This window comes from Rhinolophus sinicus, linkage group LG01 (genome assembly GCF_036562045.2).
Source record: "Rhinolophus sinicus isolate RSC01 linkage group LG01, ASM3656204v1, whole genome shotgun sequence".
Classification (NCBI taxonomy): Eukaryota; Metazoa; Chordata; class Mammalia; order Chiroptera; family Rhinolophidae; genus Rhinolophus; species Rhinolophus sinicus.
This window is the reverse complement of record NC_133751.1, coordinates 32,557,786-32,582,932: the sequence shown is the minus strand read 5'-3', so window position 1 is coordinate 32,582,932 and position 25,147 is coordinate 32,557,786. Positions and strand designations below refer to the sequence as shown.

At 34.7% G+C, this 25,147-nt stretch overlaps 2 pseudogenes; both read right to left on the bottom strand.

Annotated features, from left to right (window-relative positions):
- Positions 1–791: 791 nt before the first annotated feature.
- On the bottom strand, positions 792–1,391 carry LOC109459967 (large ribosomal subunit protein eL19; annotated as a pseudogene).
- An 18,921-nt stretch (positions 1,392–20,312) lies between these two features.
- LOC109459963 (glutamate dehydrogenase 1, mitochondrial) lies at positions 20,313–21,795 on the bottom strand (annotated as a pseudogene).
- Positions 21,796–25,147: the final 3,352 nt, after the last annotated feature.

Here is a 25,147-nt window from a genome sequence, read left to right as displayed (position 1 = left end):
CATTATATGGATGAAAATGTAATTTCTCTTAGTCCACATAGTAACCAAGAATGGCTCCCATCCTGGTTTCACATTGCCCCTATAAATCATTTAAATACAAAGACTGTCATCATTTTGTAATCTGAAACTTAGTCTGAAGTTTCTGCTTATAAATGCTCCACACAACTTTGCCAATCATGTCCTTATTTTCAGTGTAAAACTATGGTCACTATTTGACATTATGGTTCAGTATTCTTCTACGTTTCAGATTACTGTATTTATAATTAAAAACCTCTTATTATGATGTTTAACAAATTCCAGTTATCATTAGTATCTTGATGAATCAAATTTTAAAGTAATTAATCCTAGTTTAAAAGTGATATTATGATAGTCTTAATGTAAATATAAGTTACAATTTCCAAAAAGAGAAAATAATTTCATAACCCAGAGTTTTCTTACTATAGAAAAATGATTGTCATTACCTAGATATCAGTTAAAATGAACAAAATATGTATGGAGTGAATAATTAATGTAATACATTATATATATATATATATATATATATATATATATATATGTAATGTAATATAATATACATATATATTATATAATAGGGAAAGGGGTCCATTATTTAATTTTTTTGATTATAATATATAATGTACAAGTTTATATCTAAATATTAACACTAGTGTTTTTAAGTATTTAGAATACTCCATGGGTCTTACTCTTTTATTTTGGAAGATAAAGACTTGTTTTATTGAATGATCTATACAATTTCCTAGGCCATATGTACAGACAAGATACGTGGAGCTTTATTTTTTAGTCTCTTCCTCCTTTGACAGCGTCTTGATTTGTTCTGTCTTGGCCTAGAGCCACTGTTCATGAGACTGGTATGCTTCCTCGGTCTTATGCCTATGTGCCTCAACCTGGTCAGCCAGGAGCTTCTATGAGCCATGTCTGCCTTTGGCTTGTGGATGTGTTCCATGAGAACCAGCCCAATTTCAACACATTTCTCTGTGCTTTCAGGTACAAGCTATGATACATGTGGCAGTCAGTCTTCTTAGATTCACTGTATCTCCTGAGTGGCTGGAGCAAAATTCTCCAATGATAATGATATATCATCCTCATCCAGGTTAATTTCTCGGGCTTTCCAGATTGGCAGTACCTCTTTGCTTGCTTATATCCATATACCTGCCCTTCCATTTGGACAAGGTTCTTTTTGGGAATTAAGTCCAGAAATGCACAGTCACAGGCTTCAGGAAGACCTTTCCATTTTTGATCAGCTTCTGGATCTGCTGATGGGAGCTGATATTTGTGGTTTCATTAGTTTATTGGAGTCCAACCAGACCTCCTTTTTTTCCACAGTGGATGACACTGGAGGTGAGCCTCTTCTGAAGTTTGAGCATATTCATGGCTATGACCACAGAGATGAAAGGAAAGAATGAACTCCAACCTAGTCTTCGTTAAGCGTTGCTCTGCACATAATTAGAACAGCATTATGTGATGCACAGACAGACAACCTATAACTGGATCTGGTTTTTGGTTTACATTCTTTCATCTATTAGCTGTGATGGTACAGAGTGGACAAGTCCATTTCTCCAGTGATAATGATGCTAAGCAACTTTTATGTACCTGTTGGTCATTTATCTTTTTTGCAAAAATGTCTTTTTAGGGTCTTCGTCTATTTTTAAATGAAATTTTTGGTGTTGTCATTGTTTTTGCAATTGAGATGTATGAGTTCCTTATACATTATAGATATTAACACCCTATCAGATATGTGGTTTACAAATATTTTCCCCCATTTTGTATGTTGCCTTCTAATTTTGTTTCTTTTGCTGTGAGGAATTTTTTAGTGAAACTTTAAATGACTTCATAAAATTAAAATCAAGTATATGCATTCGATTTGTCAAAATTAAAATCTGTATTATTTCTTCTACTTTTTAAAGATTAGGATGATATATCAGAGGGAAAGAAGTAATATGCCCTATTGTAAGTAATTTCAATAGAAATTAAGATTTCTGGGTCTATGTAATTATAGAACAGTATTTTATGCCTGGTAGGTAATATCATTTCTGAAATACATTTTTAAAAGAGGGTTTAGAATAATGTATTTTAGTAACAATAGACTGATGATGGAGAATTTAAGTGGTGAAAAGTATTATTAGGAAGATATTTCTTTTAAAAATAAATTATCTTACAAACATACTGGATTTTAAAAAAAGAATATATAATGAGAAAAATCAAGCTACTTGTGCTTAAAGTTAAAACTTTCTATGGGTTGTTTTATATGAGCTCAAATGTAAAGCCGGAAATACTCATTTTGAATAACCGTTTCTGATGATTTATTTTTACATCTATATGGAGATTATTCTACTAATGTTGTTAGGTCATTTGAGAAATTTTGGTTGGATATCATTATTTTGCTTTTCTTTGTACTACCTGTGAGGCAGACATATGCATGTCATGTTTATAACCTAAAAGTGCTTGTATGAAATGGCTCAAAAATAGTTTATGTAGATTTTTTTCACTATTTTTAAGGTATAAGATATTAACATGTTTGTAGTATTAAATATGCCCAGATGGCTGAACATCCTTAAGTATAATTTTCATTGTAGCATAGAGCACTCTGAGACTCTATTATGTTGCTAAACACTATTTTTAAAAATAATAATTTGCTTCATAAAAACTGCATTACATAATAACATGTTAAATATAAACATGAGTTTTTACTGTAATGATGTAGTAACAACATGAAAATGATCATTTTAACCATTGTTAACTGTACAATTCAGTGATATTAAGTATAGTCACAATGTGGTATAACTATCACCACTGTCTGTTTCCAAAACTTTTGCATCACCAGAAACAAACTCTGTAAGCATGAAGAAATAATATTCTATATTTCTTCCTCCCAGCCTCTGGTAACCTCTATTCTACCTTCTGTGGCTATGCATTTGTCTATTCTAGATACCTCATATAAGTAGAATCATACAATATTTGTCCTTTGTGTCTGGTTTATTCATTTATTTTCAAGGTTCATCCATGTTGTAGCATGTATCAGAATATTATTCCTTGCTTACGCTAAAGAATATTCCATAATATGAATACACTACAATTGTTTATATATTTATCTGTTGATGGACAATTGGATTGTTTCCACTTTATGCATTTTATGAAAAATGCTGCTATGAATATTGATATACAAGTATCAATTTGATCCCTGTTTTCATTATTTTGGGTATATACCTAGGAGAGGAATTAATAGGTCATGTAATAAGTCTAAAATTAACTTTTTGAAGAACTGGCAAACTGTTTTCACAGCTGCTGCAATATTTACTTTCCTATTAGCGATGCATGAAGTTTCTAATTTCTACAAATCCTTGCCAACGCTTGTTATCCTCCCAACCTCTTCTTCTTATAATAGCCATTGTAGTGAAGGTTAAGTGTTATCTCACTGTAATTTTGATTTGTATTTCCCTAATGACTAATTATGTTGAATATCTTTTCATGTCTTTATCAGCAACTTGTATTCTACTTTGTAGAGATATTATCTTCAGATCATTTGCCAATTTTTTAATTGGGCTGTTTGTTTTGTTGTTTTTAGTGTTGTTGTTTAGTTTAAGGGATTCTTCATATATTCTGGTAATTAATCCTTGATATATTTTCTCCCGTTTTGCAGGTTACCTTTTCACTCTATTGATAATGTCCTCTGATGCACAGAAGGCTTTATTTTTGATGAAGTCCAATTTTATTTTATTTTTTTGGCTTTTCTTGTACACTTTTGGTGTCACATCCAAAAATCACTGCCAAATCCAATGTCATGGAAGAGTTCTCCTATGAGTTTCACAGTTTTAGTTCTTACATTTAAGTCTTTAGCCTAGTTAGACTTATTTTTTTATATGATGTATGGTAAAGGTCCAACTCCATTATTTTGCATGTTGATATCTAATTTACCCAGCACCATTTGTAGAAGAGACTTTTATGTGGTAACTCTGAAAATCAATCCTCCCCCTCCTGGGGTTACTGATTTCTGCTCTTGCAAATTGGTTCTATCCACTTGTGACTTTTCCAAAATATTATTGAAAAGTGTGTGTGTGTGTGTGTGTGTGTGTGTGTGTGTGTGTTTTCACGAGATACCAAAATTTCTGTCTTATCTTTATGGTCATCTAGTAACCTGACAAATATGTTCTTAAATCTCTGGCTTCAGAGAGGAACAAGAAAAAGTTCACTGGTGTAATCACGGCCAGTCCTCACAACCAATCAGCCTAAAGATCAGTCTCTTCCATTGATATGCAAACAGCAATCCAAGCTCAACTATAACAGGAGGACACACACAATCCACACAAGAGACACACCTGCAGCACCTATCTCAGGTGCCCATGGAGACCGTGCCACTGGTACCCACAGGACACCTACTCTACATAAAGCACTTGACAAAGATGAAAAGACATAGCAGCCTTACCTAATACAAAGAAACAAACACAGGGAGGCAGCCCAAATGAGGAGACAAAAATAATAAAATAAAATAAAATAAAATAAAATAAAATAAAATAAAATAAAATAAAATAAAATAAAATAAAATAAATAAAATAAAATAAAATAAAATAAAATAAAATAAAATCTGAAATAAGAGAACAAAGCTCCAGATGTCATAAAATGGTGGCGTGAGGTGAGCCTCTGTAAAGCTCCCCTGGAATTTACAACTAATCGAACAACAATAACTCCACAAAAGCTTCCCTGCACAGCAGACAGGCAAGATGAAGAGGCTCACTACTGAATACACCTAAAGGTGGGCGAATCGTGCGAGCGGGGGAGGAGGGAAGGGAGAAGTGTGGAGACGGAGCGGCGTGGGCACAGAACGCAGACCTAGCTCAGTGCCCCAAGCTTGCTGCATCCTGGAACTACCGCAGCTGCGGGAGAGGGAAGAACTCGCACTGCTAGGTCTCTGCTTATGGACCACAGGGCTGAGGGGGCAGCATATAACACGGCTGAACCCAACACACAAGGCAGAGACCTCGGAGAAAAGATTGAGAGAAGAAGGCTGAAAACGGTGGTTTAAGCCCTCACTGTCGAGCAGAGAACGGAGCCTTAGGCACTGACACCAGCCGCTCCCTCCCTACCCTCCCAGAGTTTGCCCCGTCCCAACCTGCCCGGCGCTAGAAGCTGAAGAGTAGCAGTGTCAGAACAAAAGAACAGAATATTTGCTGTTCTGAGAACTGTGGACTTCAGACACAGATTCGCACCCCAACTAGTTCCGGCAAAGGGGAGGGAGCTTTGGAAACAGGACTGGCTGTGGTGGTGGGTGCTGCCATTGCTCTGGGCCACCTCTCACAACTCACCCCGCTCCTGGACCCGACTATCAGGGCAGATCCATGCATGAGTAAACAGAGCTGCTGAAACACACGGGCTCTGAATCTGTTGCAGGAAGAGTTTTGGAACTTCAAAAGCTCTCCACATACCCAGAAGGACACTGTGCCCTGTGATCCAGGCAAACTATTAAGAGAGGAGAAGCCAGACTCCCAGGGAATCCCCCCATTGTGTGAGAAGCTGGAATAGTGCAGAGAAAACATAGCACTACCGTGTGAGAGAGAGCAAAAGGCTGCAGTCGGAGAGAAAATAAAACAGTCTACCAACAAGTACTGGAAAAAAAAAGAAAGACCTCTTCCTATCAACCTGTTGCAGAAGCCACTCCTGTATATGTCTAGGAAGAGAAATAATAAATTTCTATTTGCCATGAATAACCAAGGCAACAAGACAGCACAGAAAGAAAGTGAAAAGTCTCCAGAAAAGGAACTTAAATATATGGAAATATGTGACTTAAATGACCTAGAATTCAAGATTGCTGTTCTGAAAAAACTCAACAAGATGCAAGAAAACACAGAAAGGCAGTTTAATAAACTCAGGAACACAAAGAACAACATGAGCATTTTACGAAAGAGATTGAAATTTAAAAAACAAAAACAAAAAAGAACAAATAGAATTTCTGGAGGTTAAGAACTCAACAGAAGAAATTAAGATTGAAATAGGCAGTTTAGGTAGTACAGTTGACCGGATGGAGGAAAGAATCAGTGACATGGAAGATTGAAACCTGGAAATTACATGGATGGAAAAAGAAAAACTTGAGATTCAAAATAAATGAAAGAACTCTACAAGAACTTTCTGACTCCATCAGAAAGAGCAATATAAGAATAGTGGGCATACCAGAAGGAGAAGAAAGAGAAAGCGAACAGAGAATATATTCAAACAAATAGACGATGAGAACCTCCCAAACTTGTGGACAGAATTGGATCCTCGAATTCATTATTCGATTATTCATCATCGTGATTATTCATCACGAACAAGTGGGGTTCATCCCCGGAGCACAAGGATGGTTCAAAATCTGCAGATCCATCAATGTGATACATCGCATAAACTAAATAAAGGACAAAAATCGTATGATTATATCAATTGATACAGAAAAAGCATTTCACAAGCTACAACATACATTTATGATTAAAACACTTAAACAAAATAAAATAGGTAACAGGGAAAATACGTTAACATAATAAAGGCCATATATGACAAACCCTCAGCTAATCTCATAATTAATGGTCAAAAATTGAAGCCCTTTGCTCCACATTCAGGGACACGACAGGGCTGTCCCCTACCACCTCTGCTTTTCAACATAGTGTTGGAAGTCCTTGCCAGAGCACTCAGGCAAAAGATAGAAATAAAAGGCATCCAAATTGGGAATGAGGAAGTTAAATTGTCACTTTTTGCAGATGACATGATGCTATATGTAGAAAACCCTAAAGACTCCACCAAAAAGCTATTAGAAACAATCAACAAATACAGTGAAGTTGCTGGCTACAAAATCAACATAAAAAAGTCCATGCATTCCTATATACTAACAATGAAATCTCAGAAAAAGAAATACAAAAAACAATTCCTTTTGCAATTGCAGCAAAAAGAATAAAATACCTAAGAATAAACTTAACCAAGAATGTGAAAGACCTATATGCTAAAAACTATAAGACATTTTTAAAAGAAATTGAAGAAGATATAAAGAAATGGAAAGACAATCCATGCTTATGGATTGGAAGAATCAACACAGTTAAAATGGCTATATTACCCAAAGCAATGTACAGATTTAATGCAATCCCCACTGAAATCCCAATGGCATTTTTTTTAGAAATAGAACAAAAAATCATCAGATTTGTTTGGAACCACAAAAGACCCCGAATATCCAAAGCAATCTTAAGAAAAAAGAACAATACTGGAGGTATCACACTCCCTGACTTTATCCTGTACTACAGGGCTACAATAATCAGAACAGCATGGTATTGGCAGAAAAACAGACACATAGACCAATGGAATAGAATTGAGAACCCAGGAATAAAACCACATAAATATGGACAGATACTTTTTGACAAAGAAGCAAAAAACATACAATGGAGAAAAGACAGCCTCTTCAATAAATGGTGCTGGGAGTATTGGATAGCCACGTGCAAAAGAATGAAACTGGACTGCTATCTGTCACCATGTACCAAAATTAACTCAAAATGGATCAAAGACTTAAGCATAAGACCTGACACAATAAACTACATAGAAGAAAACATAGGTACTAAACTTATGGACCTTGGGTTCAGAGAACATTTATGAATTTGACTCCAAAGGCAATGGAAGTAAAAGCTAAAATAAACGAATGGGAGTATATGAAACTTAAAAGCTTCTGCACAGCAAAATAAACCATCAACAAAATAAAGAGGCAACCAACTGAATGGGAGAAGACTTTTGCAAATAGTGCCTCCGATAAGGGGTTAATACACAAACTATACAAGAACTCATGAAACCCAACAACAAAAAAACAAACAACCCAATTGAACAATGGGCAAACAACCTTAAGGAACATTTCTCCAAAGAGGACATACAAATGGCAGATAGACATATGAAAAAATGCTCAACATCACTAATCATCAGAGAAATGCAAATTAAAACCACAATGAGATATCACCTCACCCCAGTCAGAATGGCTATCATCAACAAGACATAGTAACAAGTGTTGGAGAGGCTTTGGAGAAAAAGGAACCCTCATACACTGTTGGTGAGAATGCAGACCTATGCAGCCATTATGGAAGGCAGTATGGAGGTTCCTGAAAAAATTACGAATAGAATTACCATATGACCCAGCAATCCCTCTCTTGGGTATCTACCCAAAAAATCTGAAAACATTTATACATAAAGACACATGTGCTCCAGTGTTCATTGCAGCTTTGTTTACATTGGCCAAGACATGGAAACAAACAAAATGTCCTGCGATAGATGCATGGATAAAGAAGTTGTGGTATATATACACAATGGAGTACTATTCGGCGGTAAGAAAAGATGATATAAGAACATTTGTGACAACATGGATGGATATTGAGAGTATAATGCTAAGCGAAATAAATCAGACAGAAAAAGCAGAGAACCATATGATTTCACTGATATGTGGTATATAAACCAAAAACAACAAAAGAACAAGACAAACAAATGAGAAACAAAAACTCATAGACACAGACAATAGTTTAGTGGTTACCAGAGGGTAAGGGGAGTGTGGGGTGGTAGATGAGCATAAGGGGGATCAAATAAATGGTGATTGAAGGAGAACTGACTCTGGGTGGTGAACATACAATGAGATTTATAGGTGATGTAATACAGAATTGTACACCTGAAATCTATGTAATTTTACTAACAATTTTCACCCCAATAAAAAAAGAAGAAGAAGAAGAAAAAAAAGAGAACAAAGCTCCAGAAAAAGAAGTAAAGAAAATGGAGACAAGCACTGTACCACAGGCAGAATTCAAAACACTGGTGATAAACATGCTACATGATCTCAGTGAGAACTTCAACAAAGAGACGGGAAACATAAAAATGAAAATAGAAAACATAAAAAAGGTATGTCAGAAATAAAAAATACAATAACTGAAATAAAAAATACATTAGAGAGGATCAATGGTAGATTAGATGAAGCAGATAATTGAATCAGCAAATTGGAAGAAAATGTAGTAGAAAAAATCCAACAAAAATAGCAAAAAGAAAAAAAATAATTTACAAAAATGAGAATTATTAAAGTCTCTAAGACATGAAGCGTACCAACACTTGGGATAGACCTACCAGAAAGTGAAGAGAGATAGCAAGGAATTGAAAACCAATTTGAGAAATAATGACAGAAAATCTCCTAAATTCATGAAGGAAATAGACATATAAGCCCAAGAGATTCCCCAACAAGATGAACCCAAAGAGATCCACACAAAGACACATCATAATTAAAATGCCAAAGATTAAAGACAAAGAAAGAATCTTAAAAGCAACAAGAGAATATGTATAAGTGTGCTCCCATAAGACTGTCAGCTGATTTCTCAACAGAAACTCTGCAGACCAGAAGGGATTGGCAGGAAATATTCAATGTGGTGAAAAGTGAGGACCTACAACCAAGATTATTCTACCCAGCAAAACTATCGTTTAGAATAAAAGGACAGATAAAGAGCTACCCAGACAAAAAAAGCTAAAGGAATTCATCACCACTAAACCAGTATTACAAGAAATGTTCAAGGGACTTCTTTAAGAAGAAGAATAACCAAAAAAATGATAAAAATATGAATAATAAAATGGGAATAACTACATATCTAATAATAATTACTTTAAATGTAAATGGAATAAATGCTCCAATCAAAAGACAAAAGGTGGATGAATATATAAGAAAGCAAGACCTTCATATATGCTGCCTACAAAGGTCTCACTTCAGATTGAAAGACACACACAGACTGAAAGTAAAGGGATGAAAAAAGATATTTAATGGAAATGGAAACAAACAAACAAACGAACAAAAAGCTGGGGTAGCAACTTATTCCAGACAAAGTAGAGTTTAAAACAAAGAAAGACCCAGTAATTCCACTTCTGGATATTTATCCAAAGAAACTCAAAACACTACTTTAAAGGGAAATATGCATCCATATGGTTCATTGCAGCATTATTTACAAAAGCCAAGATATGGAAGCAACCTGGGCATCCATTAATGGATGAATGGTTAAAGAAGAGGTGTTACATACATATACAATGGAATATTACTCAGCCATAAAGAGGAATAAGATCTTGCCCTAGACAGCAACTTGGATGGACCTAGTGTTGTGCTGAGTGGAGTAAGTCAGACAGAGAAAGACAGATGCCATATGATTTCAGTTGTATGTGGAATCTAAAGAAAAGAAAGAGAGAGAGAGAGAGACAGAGAGAGAGAGAGAGAGAGAGAGAGAAAGAGAGAGAGAGAGAGAGAGAGAAAGAAAGAAAGAAAAGAAACAAACTGATAGATACAGAGAACATTTTGATGGTTGCCAGAGGGAAAAAGGGAGGAAGGTTCTTCCTTTTTGCTTTTTAAATTTGTAAGATAGATTTCATTGTGAAAAATGTAGTGTGATCATCGCAGTATCAGAAGGTATCATTAGTATGGTTATTACAGTGTACCTCGGTTTTCAAACGTAATCCATTCTGGTAGACCAGTGGAGTTCTGAAACGTTCGAAAACAGCCAACAGCTAGGTCTTAGGATCTTGCACTCAGCAGAAGTCCCGTGACATTTTCGACTTCTGAGGCGTGTTAGAAAACAGGAACATTTACTTCCGGGTTTACGGTGTTTGTAAACCGAAATGTTCGTCAATGGAGACATTCGAAAACCGAGATATTACTGTATAACTGAATTGGAAACAACCTTCCTACAGCTGTCATGGCTTTTATTTAATCACGTTAAACTTGGAACTTCTGGATTTGCTAAAACCAATAGTTGTGTAAGGTAAATCAAAGATAATACAATACCTCCTTGGTGATCAATAAGAAATATTTTAATAAAAATATTGATGATTGTCTACTAATTGTTTGTATGATACTATAAATTTGATTAGTACAAAGTTGGAGAAATCTGGTAACTGTGAAAGCTGATTTGGAACTAGAGATGATCAGTGTTTTCTCTATTTCTTTTGTGCCTAATTTGGTTATGATGAGAAAGGAAGTTCATAAGAATGGAGAAGTTTATGCAGTGATTCAACATGCTACCAGATGATTTCATCTTTCTTGTGCACAGCCAGAAGTTTGCATTTACATGGAAAATGGAATGCAAGTCCCTTTAACTCTGCTGTTGATCTTCCTGTTTAGTGCATAACTTAGTAAGGAGAGAACTGACTAACTAGTAATACCTGTGTTTTGATTAACTTCATCAATGACAAAATATTAGTTGAGTAACTCAACTAATTTGGATAAAGTAATATAACACACTACATTCTGAGGTTGGCTCATCAAACCTGGGTAGACACAAAGACTTGAGGCAAGTAAAATTCCTAGGTATAACTATGGATATTATACAAAATAGTAAATTATGTTGATAAAATGAGACAACACAGACTGGAGGAACTTTTGAGAACTCAGATACCACACTTAGCTGTGTCTTTTTTTAAAAGTCCATTTTTAATAGAAAGAAAATGACAGCAAATGCTGCTAAAGAATAGAAATTTCAGATGGTACCACTGGCCTTCTATGAGTATGGAGACTATACAATATCACAATATATCACCCATACTGGGATAATTTTGCTAGTAAAAAAAGAATTAGCAATTTAAATTGTATAATATGTAAATATTGATTTATCAAAAACACATTGGTTTCATTATATTATTGGGGGTGCAAATTTGTTCATTTCAAAACTAAATTTATTTCTAAAAGATAACAATAAAATATGTCCTTATATCTTGAAGGTAAACTCATACGAACTCATACAAATACACACTTCTGTATATTGATTAACTTAACATTAATATTTTGAATAAGTAGAGTAATTATTTTTGGTATATTTTATTTACTTTAATCAGTGTCTCAAATGTTTTGTCTCTAATATTATGGGGCAGGTGTTTCTAAAGGAATATAATTTTTTTCAACAATGCCTTATTATTTTTAATTGTTTTCATATAATTGTCAGCAATATTCTTCAAAGATGTATATTTGGATAAATATGTTTTAAATGGTTGATACTTTTAATCTATCTTCTCTACAGATCTTAACATTTTTAATAAAGTGTCACTTTATAGATGACGAAGTATTTTGTACGGTCAGAGCAAACTGTTAAATAAAAATATTTTCAAGTGAATTTGTCTCTATTCTCCCCAAACATTTTCAAGAAAAAAGTATTTGTCTCTATTTAGAGTGCTTTCCTTTAAAACTTTTTACAAGACAAAACTTACCAGATAAGTTGACTGCCTGTAAATGACACAGTGAAATTTCGATATATTTAGATACTAACGCATCATAGACATTCTAAATTTCTTATTCTTTCTAGTAAAAAGTAAAATGCATCCAATTAAAAATAGGGTAACCATAAAACATTCTTACACTTGACATATTGCAAGTAGTATTGCTTAAATTTCAAAATTAAAACTTGTACACCAAGGAAAAAATATACATGACTTGAATTGTTGATGACTTTTTGGATATGACACAGTTACAATCCATGAAAGAAAGTAATGATAACCTGGACTTCACTAAAATAAAAAAAATAAAAAATTCTGCTCTAAAAGACATTGCCAAGAGAATGAAGATAAGCCACATAATAAGAGAAAATATTTATAAAAATACATCTGATATAGGACCGTTATCCAAAATATACAAAGAACTCTTAAAACTCAAAAATAAGAAATCAACCTGGTTAAAAAAGTGGGCCACAGACCTTAACAGATACTTCCCTGAAGAAGATATATAGATGACAAATAAGCATATGAAAAGATGCTGCGTATCATGCATGAGCAGGGAAATGAAAATTAAAACAACAATGAGATACCACCACACACCTATTAGAAAGGCCAAAATACAGAACACTGACAACTGCAAATGCAGACAATGATGTGAAGCAATCATTCATTTGTGATGGGAATCCAAAACGATATAGTCACTTTGGAAGACAATTTGACAGTTCCTTACAAAACAGAACATATTCTTAGCATATAATCTAGCAATCAAGCTCTTTGGTAATTACCCAAATGAACTGAAAACTTATGTCCACACAAAAACCAGTATACAGATGTTTATAACAGTTTTGTTCGTCATTGCCCAAATTTGGAAGTAATCAAAATGTCCTTCAATAGGTGAATTGTCAAATGAAATTTAGTGCATCCAGATAATGGAATATTATTCAGCACTGAAAAACAATGAGCTATCAAGCTATGAAAAGACATGGAAGAACCTTAAATACAAATTAATAAATGAAGTAAGCCAAGCTAAAAAGGCATGTACTATATGATTCCGACTACAGGGTATGTTAAGAAAAGGCAAAACTATGGAGATAGTAAAAAGATCAATGGTTGCCAGGGTTTAGGAATGAGAGAGGGATGAATAGGCAGAGCCAGATAAGTTTCAGGGTACTGAAACTATTATGTTTGATACTGTAATGGTGGTTATATTTCATTATACATTTGTCCAAACCCATAGAATGTACAACACCAAGAATGAACTGCAATAGAAACTATGGACTTTGGGCGATAATGATGTGTCAGTGTAGGTTTATCTGTTTTAACAATGTACCACTCTGGTGCAGAATATTGATATTGGGAGAAGCTATGGGGTGGGATGGGGTGGGGGTGGGGTGTGTGGGAATTATTTGTATCTTCCTCTCAATTTTGCTATGAACATAAAACTTCTCTAAAAATAAAGTCTTTCTAAACGAACAAACTAAAGTTGGTAGCACCACATGCATACTGTACAGATGTAAATATGAGCAGTATTTTTGAGGGACCCAGAGCAGCCACTCCTTTCTGTGAAAAAGACTCATTTCTTTAGAACCCACCTCTCTGTAAGGCAAAGTGCCTGCCATCCAGCTGCCACAGGGGCTTTCCTCTTCTTGACCTACAGGTTTAACTCCCCTGTATTTTCCTACTGTTTTAATTTTTTCATGTTTTTATTGGCTAGCTTCTGATTAGGTCTCTCCTGAAATGGCTACAATTGGTGGGAAGGACTGGACAGAGCCCTTTAGAAACATTTCCTTGTAGGGTATGTAGGTGGAGAGGTTTCCTGCAAAATAAGAATGAGCTACCAAACAATTAAGTAGATAGTTGCACATCTGAAATATATGCAAATCCTTAGCAGGATCAATAATTTTCCTAGCTAGGTAGATGGGATGATTTAATCAACTTGTCAACAAAAGGCTGTTCAGGTGCATGTCAACCACAGCTTGCAGCTCCTTTGGCGTATAATCTTTCATCTTTTTTAGGGTGCTTTGTCTCTCCCCAGTCAGGCCAGGCTGACATGTGACCCTACGATTGTTCTATTTGACAGGGTGAAAGATGGGGTAATTCCTGAGGAAGTCAGCATTGACTTGTGAGGCACTTTACTCAATTGAGTGTTCTACAGTCTTCAAGATAGGGGTGGGTATTTTTTAACAAGGGCACATTGGCCAACTCTATATACTCAAAGTTTTAGAAAGAATCTTTTCAGTTTCATGCAGGTATACATTCTAATAATTACAGTACTACCATGTGGCAGATATTACCAATATCTCTCCTAGTGAGGAAGTATTGCAGTATACAGTGATAGATTACTCATTGCCAATTACCTGGAGAATGCTACAACTCCAGAATTCTATCCTTAATATCTATTTTCTGGTCCTCTCCTTGTATTAATTCTTAGGTCAGGGTCTCTAAAAGCAGATTTTTAGATGAGAATTCTTGTGTGATTTATTGAGAGCATGCTACCAGTAGAGCTCTCTATGAGAATGAGGGAAACATGATAGAACAGTGGAGGAAACTAAGTTAAATATAAATTCAGATGAATTTAATAAGTAATACTTATGGAAATACAGGCAGTGGTTCAAAAAAAAATCAGTGATACATTATCACAGCTACCTCGTAGTATATTTCCCATCCCCACTCCTTAATATTGATCAAACCATGTGTCTTCTTTTGAAATCACAAATTTGTTATATATAATTTCAATTAATTATGGATTGCTTTAATTTTAACATTGAGTAAGAAGTCCAGACCACTAGTTAAAGCTATTATATTATCAATTAGTCTGGGTTTTATTTCTCTAAATAAATTGGAAATTCTTTAAGGTTGTGAGTTTGGCAAATATTTATTTGTATATACTGCAATGAATAACCCAATGTGTTTATAGATATGTTGTCTGATTAATGGTTTTAATATAACTTTAAAGAATACTTGGTTTTTAACTTCAATTGCATTTACTCCTGTTTCTCTTTTTTTAAACTTTTATAATTTGAAAACGTTTCCATTAAAATATTAAAACTATACTCATGAAATATTTATGGCTAAAATGAAATGATATGTGAGATTTATTATAAAACAAATCAGGAGTGAAGTAAGTATGTACATAGATAACACTATATTGTTATTGATGGATAAATGGGGATTTATTAAACTAGCCTCTCAAATTTTGTGTATATTTGAACTTTTCCAAAATAAAGAGTAAATAAAAATACTAAATAGAAACTACCTGTTTAGAAATATTTCTGACTTTTTCCAAAGTAACATGCTTTTATCTTTTTATTTATTATTTTTTTTATTATACTGAATGGAAGTGTTTTAAAATGTATACTTAATGAGTATTAGAAGTCATTTTGTGGCTTCTTGGAATAGTTTTTATATTTTAATCCATATTGATTTGCATCAATGTTCTTTATGAATATATTTCTCTTATTTTTCAGTTAAGTTCAAATTCTGGTATATGGATGTGGCATTAGATGTTAATAAAAATAATGTATCTGTCTGGTACTGAAGAAGCCTATTATGTGTTTTTGGATAACTGAATTAAGGATATAAGCCAAATGTTATACTGAAGCAGATATTAAAACAATAAAAGTAGGCAAATCTAAATTATTATTTTACGTTTTCATTATTTTATTTACCCCCCCCCCTTTAAATCAAAAGTGTAAAGAATCCATGTCTTTAAAAATTTTTGAAAGCCATATGCATGGATAATTTTCCTTTGTTTTGAGCAGCTACTTAATTAAGACATGATTTAATGTTTAATTAAGATATAATAAAAGGAGTTCTTTTCCCATTCAATTAGTTTTATAGATATTACTTAACTTATTTGATACAAATTCTTATAAGTTTTTATGTTACCTTTTCCAGAGTTCATTATGCATTGGAGAATGACTCATTAAGTTACCGTAATTTTGAAATTCACCCACATATTGACATTAATTTTTAATTACAACTACAAGTCTTTACAAATGAAACAGATGTCCCCTCAGCTTTTGTTTCTATTCCCTAAATCAATTTATCTTCCAATTGACATTTACCAATTATATGGATATTTTTATAGCTATTCTAAATCTAAACCAAATTCTAGAACCAAAATGAGTGTTTCTCAATTCTTTCTATAATATAGAGAAAAGTCTTCTAAGAATAAAATTAAAGGAAGAGATTATAAAAGAAGAGACAGCTTTGAGTGCATAAATGTTAAGGATGTCTTCATTTACAGAGAGCACAAACTTTAAAGTTACAACAAACTTGAAAAAATAAGTGATTATTAGCTTATATTCACTTTTACATGCCTTGCACATGTATTATATTGTGAACTCTTTGATGTCAGGAAACATCTTTATAATACTCTATTAGGAGACAATGCTTTTTTGGTATTTCTGCAGGAATTGAATCAATTTATATTCTGAACTATGTTTACAAGGACATTTGTAGAGAAAAGGGTTGTGAAAGGTAGAGATAATGTCCCCCTCTAGGGCGGAAGACAGATTTGTTTCTAGGCCAGGATGATAAAGATAATGTCTTCCTCCAGGAAGGGTTGCCCAGGTTTGTTAGCACACTGTTTAAAAGGCTGGAATATTTTAATCTCGGAGTCTCTCAACTGTGATACAAACCTACTGAGGGTACAGTATTCATCTAGGCCAAGCCTTTGTTGGATTCGTGGGCCAAGGAGAACCAATACAAACATGAAACTCATGTTTTTTACTATGCTATGAAAAGTAAAATCTTTTATCTTAGATCTAAGACTCTCATGTCTTCTGACAGCATATATAAAACTGTCACGCTAACTTGTTAGCTTGCAAGTAGAGCAAAATACCAGATTCTGTATTGTTCTTGACAGACCAAGGTAAGATGCCTTGAATATGACACATACTGGAGATGAATAAATCAAATGCTCTAGGCAAAGGATAACAAGCTATGTCTAAGAATGTTGTATTTTCCTCAGTTTACACCTTAGTAAATGAGTGCCTGAACACACTAGGAATTAAACACAAAAAAATAAATCAACCACAGTAAATGTGTAGAATGAGCACATGAACTAGAATCTACATATTTTGTATCTATTTCAATTGTGTTCCTACTGCTCAGTAAATGCTAGTTAGAGTTCATAAAATAGAATTTCATTATTATAGTGAATTTAATACTCAGGGAAAAACTATCACCATTTCTTTGAACACATTACTTCAAGTTGCATGTTGATCGTGGGTTCTTGACTCCTTTTGTGTGCAAAGGACAACATAACTAGAACATTTTTTTGGTTTTAAAAACAATACAAAAAGGTTGTCTACAAATTTCATTTGCATATAAAATAAACTAAATGCTAATTTTCTTATTTTTAAAATACAATAAAGTCAAGAATTAAATCGTTTTGTATTTTTAACTCATGATACACAAAAAAAGTGTTTTATCTTTTTACATGGTAACAAAGTAAGTTAACTACTCAAAATGTACCTTTTATCACTTTGTCTTTTTGTACTTTAACGATAAAATGAAATTAATTTTGGAATTACGTTCTTGTCATATATGATTCAAAGTGGAAGTGAACTCTCCAAATAAATATGTCTGAGAAATAAGTAGGCACGTCACACTAGGCACAGGCAGAAAACAGAGTGAAATGGGAACTAGGTATAATACTTAAGCAATGTGATTTCATAAAAACTATTGAAACGGTAAGAACCTTATATTGAATAATGAAACGGTATATTGCAAGAAATGGTAAAAATATGGATGAGAATTAGAGAGAGGTTAGTGAAGAGAGAAATGAAGCCTGTTCAGAAAAATGTGTTTATTCCTCCCAAATAAGCAGGGTTATGCAAAAAGATTGTGACCTCATATATTAAAATATTTGTTGGTGAATGAGTTGTCCCTTTGCTACCACTGAGGGGTCCCAGATAGCAAACCTCACGATAAAAAGAGATAAGGAGAAAGAAGAGGAGAAAGGGGAAGGAAGAGGAAAGAGAGCAGGGGACTACCTATCAGAACTCTTCCAAACCCTTGGGAATGTAAAATAGCCCTAGGAATTTATTGGCAAATCACAAAGTGCACCTTTTTTCCCCCCAAAGCAGAGCCTGGAATTGTTTGGGGAAAACAATTGCAAATGAAGTAAATGAATGGGGAGTAAAATATAATATAATATTTATTTTTAAAGGTCATCAACCAATGGAGTCTAGAAGGATGAAAGATACCAGCCTGTGTTAGGAATGAAGTCTCGTAGAGCCTGTTGCTCTATGTTGTTTTGGTATCTTTCTGCTTGAGAGTAAATCTGGCCCAGTATTGGAATCTACCTGCCTAAAAACTTGTTTTGCGTACACACATAGTGTGAAGAAGGACCAGCAAAAAATAAGGATATAATAATTATAATCAGTGCCATTGTGTCTCTTTAAGCGTGTAGGTATTTTAGCAAATAAGTAACATATGCTAAAAAGTCTCCACAAATTCCATTACACAGACTGTATTAAATCTGAAGGTCTCCTATCTCCCTCTCTAACACTTTCAGTCCAGTTATATTCCAGGCACTAGATTGATACTGAAGGCAAAATGATCAACACAGTAGTTATTAGTTTATGCCTTTAAGGGTTACACGTTCTATTAGGGAAAGAGATAAGAATTAGATGCAGGAACACATTTTTTTTGGAAAAGGTAGCCTTTTTTGTTTGTTTTTTGCTTTGTTTTGTTTTAGGTGTACAAAGCTATGTCATAGACATTTACACCCCTTACAGAGTGATATCCCCCCTCAATCCACTACCCCTCTGTCATCGAATTTAGCTGTTACAATACCATTGACTATCTTTTAATAACTGCTTTTATCACCAGGCTAAGTCATGCAGTTACAAAGTAGTTAGAAATTTCTGAAAGGATATTATTGTTAAAAAAAATAAAAGAGATAAAAAGCTCATTTTTGCATAAATAATATCTAGCACATTATTGGGACACTACTGTTTAGAAGGCCCTGGTGAAATAACTCCCAAACACAACCCTTCACCCCAGGTGGTTTTCAGGCCACTGTGAAGGGTACTGTGTGTAGAATGTGAGGCCTCTGAAAGAGAACACACCCAAAGTCAGGATGAGTCATCCATTGGCGATGCTCAGACACTCCATCCAGACTCCAGAGAGGGAGCCCAAGTTGTTTTTTTCTGGGACTGTATTAGAATTATTGTCCAATCAGTCAACACAATAGATTTTCAAAGGAGACGACCAATTAATTAACATGATAAGGAGGTTACAGCATTCTTTGGACAATATAACATAATTGTGGATAGTAAATTCCAACAGTCTTAACAAAAATAGCCTCCATCATTTGTTCCTGAATGATATATATGAAGCTAACTCTCCACTGGGCTTTTTGTTTTGCCAAACTGCAATATGCCATTGATAAGCTATAAATGATACTGTTTTGTTATAGAAATACTGTATTTTTCATTCTTGATGTTTACAGGCATTCTCTACTTCAGTCAAGGTTAAGTTTAGTAAGTGATTAAAGACAATTTTATTATGGCAGCATGTACTTATTCTAAAAGGATAAAATGCATAAATAGCTCTCATTTTTGTTTTCAGTCTGTAAAATTGAGTTCTTTTGCTGATATAAAATACCAATAACTCACCTGCAGACTGTGCTGCCTTATGAAAATGCCACCTGCCTGCTTTTTAAATGTGTCAAAGTTACAGAACATCTCAGGCTTGCCCAGAGCTGAATGAAACAGTCTGCATCTGACAGCAAGCAGTTTTCTGGGCCACAGCTCTGATTACTGGGGAAGAAGGCAGCCTGACCATTTGGATAGGAGAGACGTTTTATCTAACAGCAAAATCCCCAATGGCTTTCTGGTAGAGGTGATTTCCACTTTCACAATCATCAGCTTGGACATCTTCCCCTAACCTTGATTACTTTTTTCTTAATGGATTGATTTGGACTGACTTGTGTGAATGGTGTCCACTATCTATTAAGTCATGGGAAAAAAAAAAAAAGATGTTCTGTGGGTACACGTACACTTGTGATAGGTCTGCAGATGAAGAGAGTAGTGAAGCAGTCAGCTACAGTTCATCTGTGTGAAGGTCTCACTGGCTTAGTTATACACCTGGAAGACTTTCTCAATGATGTTCATGTAGGCAGCTGTTCTCAGGTCCAATCCTGGGGTATACGTCATGGCCATGAAAGATGACGTGCCAGGCCTAGCGCTCCATAGTGTAAGCTAAGCCAGACTGTAAAAAGTCTTTCTCAGACGCCCCTGATATCCTGTCTTCGAACTCTGCTGTGGGCACAAGTATACGTAGTTCCACCATGCTTTCCAAATTTGCTTTCCAAATTCTGTTGAACAGACATGAAAAAGTGGTAGCTAGAATCCCTTTCATATTTTAAGGTCAATCGGCCATAACTGACATGATTTAGTTTCTTCAGCCATTCAAAGTAAAATATTGTCACTCCTCTAACATTCAAGTAGAGATCTAGAATAACCATGATGCTCCTCTCCAGGAAAATTGTATTGGCTTCTGGAGTTGTTAGTCCACTGGCATCTTCAGCAGTGATCTTGGCTTTGATTCTGGGTGTACTGGACTTGGTGAGCTGCTTCTTGCTGGCAGCAGGGATCAGTATGTCACAGTCAGCCTCAAAAATGTTCCCTTCATAAAGTTTTGCCTTGGGGAAGCCCAGGATTGATCTATCTTGCAATTTTAAGTCTTCTGGTTCCTTTGGGTCAATACTATCTGGATTCTGTATGTTTCCATCATATTCACCAACATCAACACATTTACTACCAAATGATGCAAATGTCTCACAGAGTACAGGCCCATATTTCCAAATCCCTGAAAAACAGATGTTTTATCACCAAACTCTGCTGTCATTTCTAAAATGTTCAAGTGAGAAACTTCACTGATGAAGTTTTCAATCCCAGGAAAAACTCTTCGGCCAGTAGCAGAGACCTTCCTGTGGATTCCACTCCAACTACTGGACTTAGCAGTGACACAAGCATGGATGTTAATATCATACTGCCCTAGCATAGGTTTCAGGAATGCAGGACAAGTTCCACTTGTGCATGCTCATGTCTGGGGCAGGCGCATCAATGCCAGGACTGATAAAGCCTTTTTTTTGCCAGCACCGTGGTAAACCTCCTTATCCGGGTAGTTCTTAGGATTGATCCTAACACCAGCTTTGGTACCCCCAAATGGCACGTCGACCGCTGCACACTTAGATGTCGTGAGAGAAGCCAGAGCTTTTACTTCGTCCCCACTCACATCAGTGCTGTAAGGGACACCACCCTTGCAGGGTTTGCGGTGCTGATTGTGCTGGGCCAGTATCCCTGGGTGCCCCTCCCAGGAGCCTTTGTCTCACCAGATGGAGAAGGACAGGCTCAACACATGGCTGCAGGGCTTGATGATCCGCAGGAGGCTCCGCACCCAGTTCCACTTCTTCTGTGTCTCCCTCTTGCAGGTCCTGAGGTCCTTCACCAGCTTGTCCTCCATGATGCCGACACTGTGGTCAAAGAAACCCTCCACCATCTTAAAGACGTTAGGGTCCCCTTGCTGTAGTCTCACCAGTGAACACTTTACCATTTTAAAGATGCTTCCTGCCACCAGTATTGAAAGCAAAATTTATGGCTTCAACTATTTTTATTATTCAGTAATGGGTTTATATATTTTCCTTTATTTTATTTTATTTTATTTTTTATTTAAGGAATTTCCCAGTTATTGCTTACCACGGGAAAGGAGAGTACTGAAACAGATTTAAAAGTTATTTAAATCTACCAATGATCCTTTTCTTGGCAACACTATTGGTTGAATTGATAGGATTCAGTATGTGTTTGCTGAATGGGATGGGGATTTTTTTTTTCAACTTCCAAGGGGGTAGTTTGGAAAACCGGTTTACTTTATATTTTTCTTGATCAATTGCACAATATTTCCCCCCTGGCTTCCTCTTCATTATTCACGTTTTAGTGTTAATAGTATCTTTTTTAGAGAGGCTTTTTGCTGATCACTCTATCAAATTAACTTTCTTCCTACTGTGCTCTCTCCATAGATTGTGCTTACTTTCTCAATAGAAATCACAATTTCTAATTATCTTTTCATTTGCTTGCTTTTTATTTTCTCATCTACTTGACTTTAAGTTCTACAAGATCAGAGATCATATCCGTTTTATTCAGTTACTTAAAATGTCTATACTTATTACCTATAAAATCTTTCAGCTAGCTCTCTGAATCTTGTTGCTGCAGTGCTATGGTGACTATGGTCACACACGTTTCCACCATTATCACATATGCCTCATCTGGGGCCCATACCCATCACAGTCCTTTTTATTATGGGTTTCCTCTAAACCCCTGTGAGGGATGTCCCTAGTAATCTCTGGTAGTCCTCATGCATACCTACCACATATTGCGGACAAGTTGATGTCTGAGATTCTCAACCAGTGGGGAATGATTGAGAATCTCATAGATTAATTTTCTGTGTGGACAGTTTTGAAATGAATTTCATAAAGCTCCTCAGGAGCCCTAAAAAAAACAAAAACTGAGTACCAGTTGCTACAATCAGTGGCCAATTTCATAATACATCCTTCCATTAACTTTCCCTCTTTTGTTTCATTTCCCTGGTATCTTACTCTTGCTCCCTGGGATTATATTTTCAAATTAATTCTTATTATGCAAGCCATTGTTTCAGGCTCTGCTTTTCAGCCTTCCCTAAGGTAGGGTATTTCAATTTAAATCAACTAAAATGTGAAATCATAGGGTTTTCTGCTTTTTCTGTCTGACTTATTTCACTTAGCATTATACTCTCAAGATCCATCCATGTTGTCACAAATGATATGTGGTATATAAACCAAAAACAACAAAAGAACAAGACAAACAAATGAGAAACAAAAACTCATAGACACAGACAATAGCTTAGTGGTTACCAGAAGGTAAGGGGGGTGGGGGGTGGGAGATGAGGGTAAAGGGGATCAAATATATGGTGATGGAAGGAGAACTGACTTGGGTGGTGAACACACAATGGGATTTATAGATGATGTAATACAGAATTGTACACCTGAAATCTATGTAATTTTACTCCCAATTGTCACCCCAATAAATTTTAAAATATTAACTAAACTGTGGTACCTTTTTCAATTAGTTTATCAGACCTGCTAGCCACATTTCTAATGCTCAGTAGCCCTATGAGCCTAGTGACTACCATATTAAAATGTGTAGATGCAGAACATTTCCATTAAAGCCAAGAAGTCTATTGGATAACACTAACTATTTGAAGGACTAGTGCACAATAGAGCCCCAGAAGATAGGTGAAGGCAAGTTTAGTTAGAAATTAATCCCCCTTTCTTATTCGTTTTCTTTCTCTATCCTTTTACTTTCAAGTGTGTGTCATATATTTTTTTTTTCATTTTCTGTAAGCTGTATCTAGATGCATATTTTAAATCCAATGTGAGAATTTCAGCTTTTCAGTAAGTGAATTCACAGTATTTTCATCTATTTGGATTACTGATACATTTGTTGTTGTTTTAAATATTTATTTATTTTATAGATACAGGAGAGAAACTGATGGTTGCCAGAGGAGAAGGGGTTTGGGGAGCTGCTTTTTATGTATGTGACAGAATTTTATTAATTGCTTTATTTCCTATATCTTATATACTTTAATTTTGGGATTTACCAATCTCCACAATTTATGAAATGACCGTGTCAATAGTGGAATTTCTTGGAAGAAGTTGTGAACAATTTATAAAAGCAACAATAGCACATGAAAAGGTGAGTATAGATTTTTATTTTAATTAAAAGCAAAAATATTCCCGAAAATATAGGAGAAATAGACTACTGAGAAATATACTAGTGAGTATAACAAATATACTCATTTGTTAAATAAATATTTTGATATCTGTACCTCAGGTGGTATTATAGGATTTAACAGTCAATGATATAGTGTGACTTAAAATACAAGTACCATTCAAATTTAACCAAGTTAATGGAGATTACGAATGAAACTGATTCTTGGCATTATGTAATGAAATCAAGTTTTTTTCTTTTTTTCTTTTTTTAAATTTCCTATGTCTAAATAGAATGCTATTTGAAAGTGAAATTTTGCTGGATAATTCTTATTTCATAAAGCTGCTTTAGGGTCTCTGAGCAATAATGGTATGATGATGTCTCTTCTTGTATCACTTCCAGTGTCAAACTTTCATTTGTACTGGTTAATTGTCCAAACTGGGACTTCTGTCCTGCTTGTCTGATTCGTTGAAATCCTTATTCACTTTTTTTTACAATACAGAAAGTGTTTATTGGCTATACCACCATCCCTTCTGTCCTCTAGAGTCACAAGTATTTTCATAGATGAGTTTAAATTTATGTTTTAACAGATTCTTCAAATTATAAGGTTTGTTGTTCAGACCTCTGTAAGAACCAAAACATCCCTTTTTAAATCATAGAAACCACATTCCCAGCAGATATTTGAAGTATAGTTATGATATGACGTTTTTCATTCAACAAGGGTCCCTGTATTTTGGTAATTACTTCAATATTAATATAAATATTTACCTATGCGGGCACAATAAAATAATGTTTAGAGATTTAAAGATATTCCTTCATTTTCATAAGTAAGAACTCACAAATATTTATGTCTTTATGATCAGTAATATTATTTCTAATCATTTATTCTTGTTATGTAATCAGTCAGAGGACATTTTTACATTGAGTATTCATGTAGATTTTTAGTTTTTAACCTGTGTTGATTATTTCATCCTTTGTTATAATACTTATTTATCTGATTCCCCATTATACTGTCTTAGAAAATAATCAGCACTTAGCCATGCTCAGTAAATACAAAGGAAGAACCTTCATCATTCAACTGACTTAGCAATTGGTTCTTAGTACACCCAGTCATTCTGTAGCTATTTCTTAATCCCATATATTTACTAGGCTTTGGCTAGCAT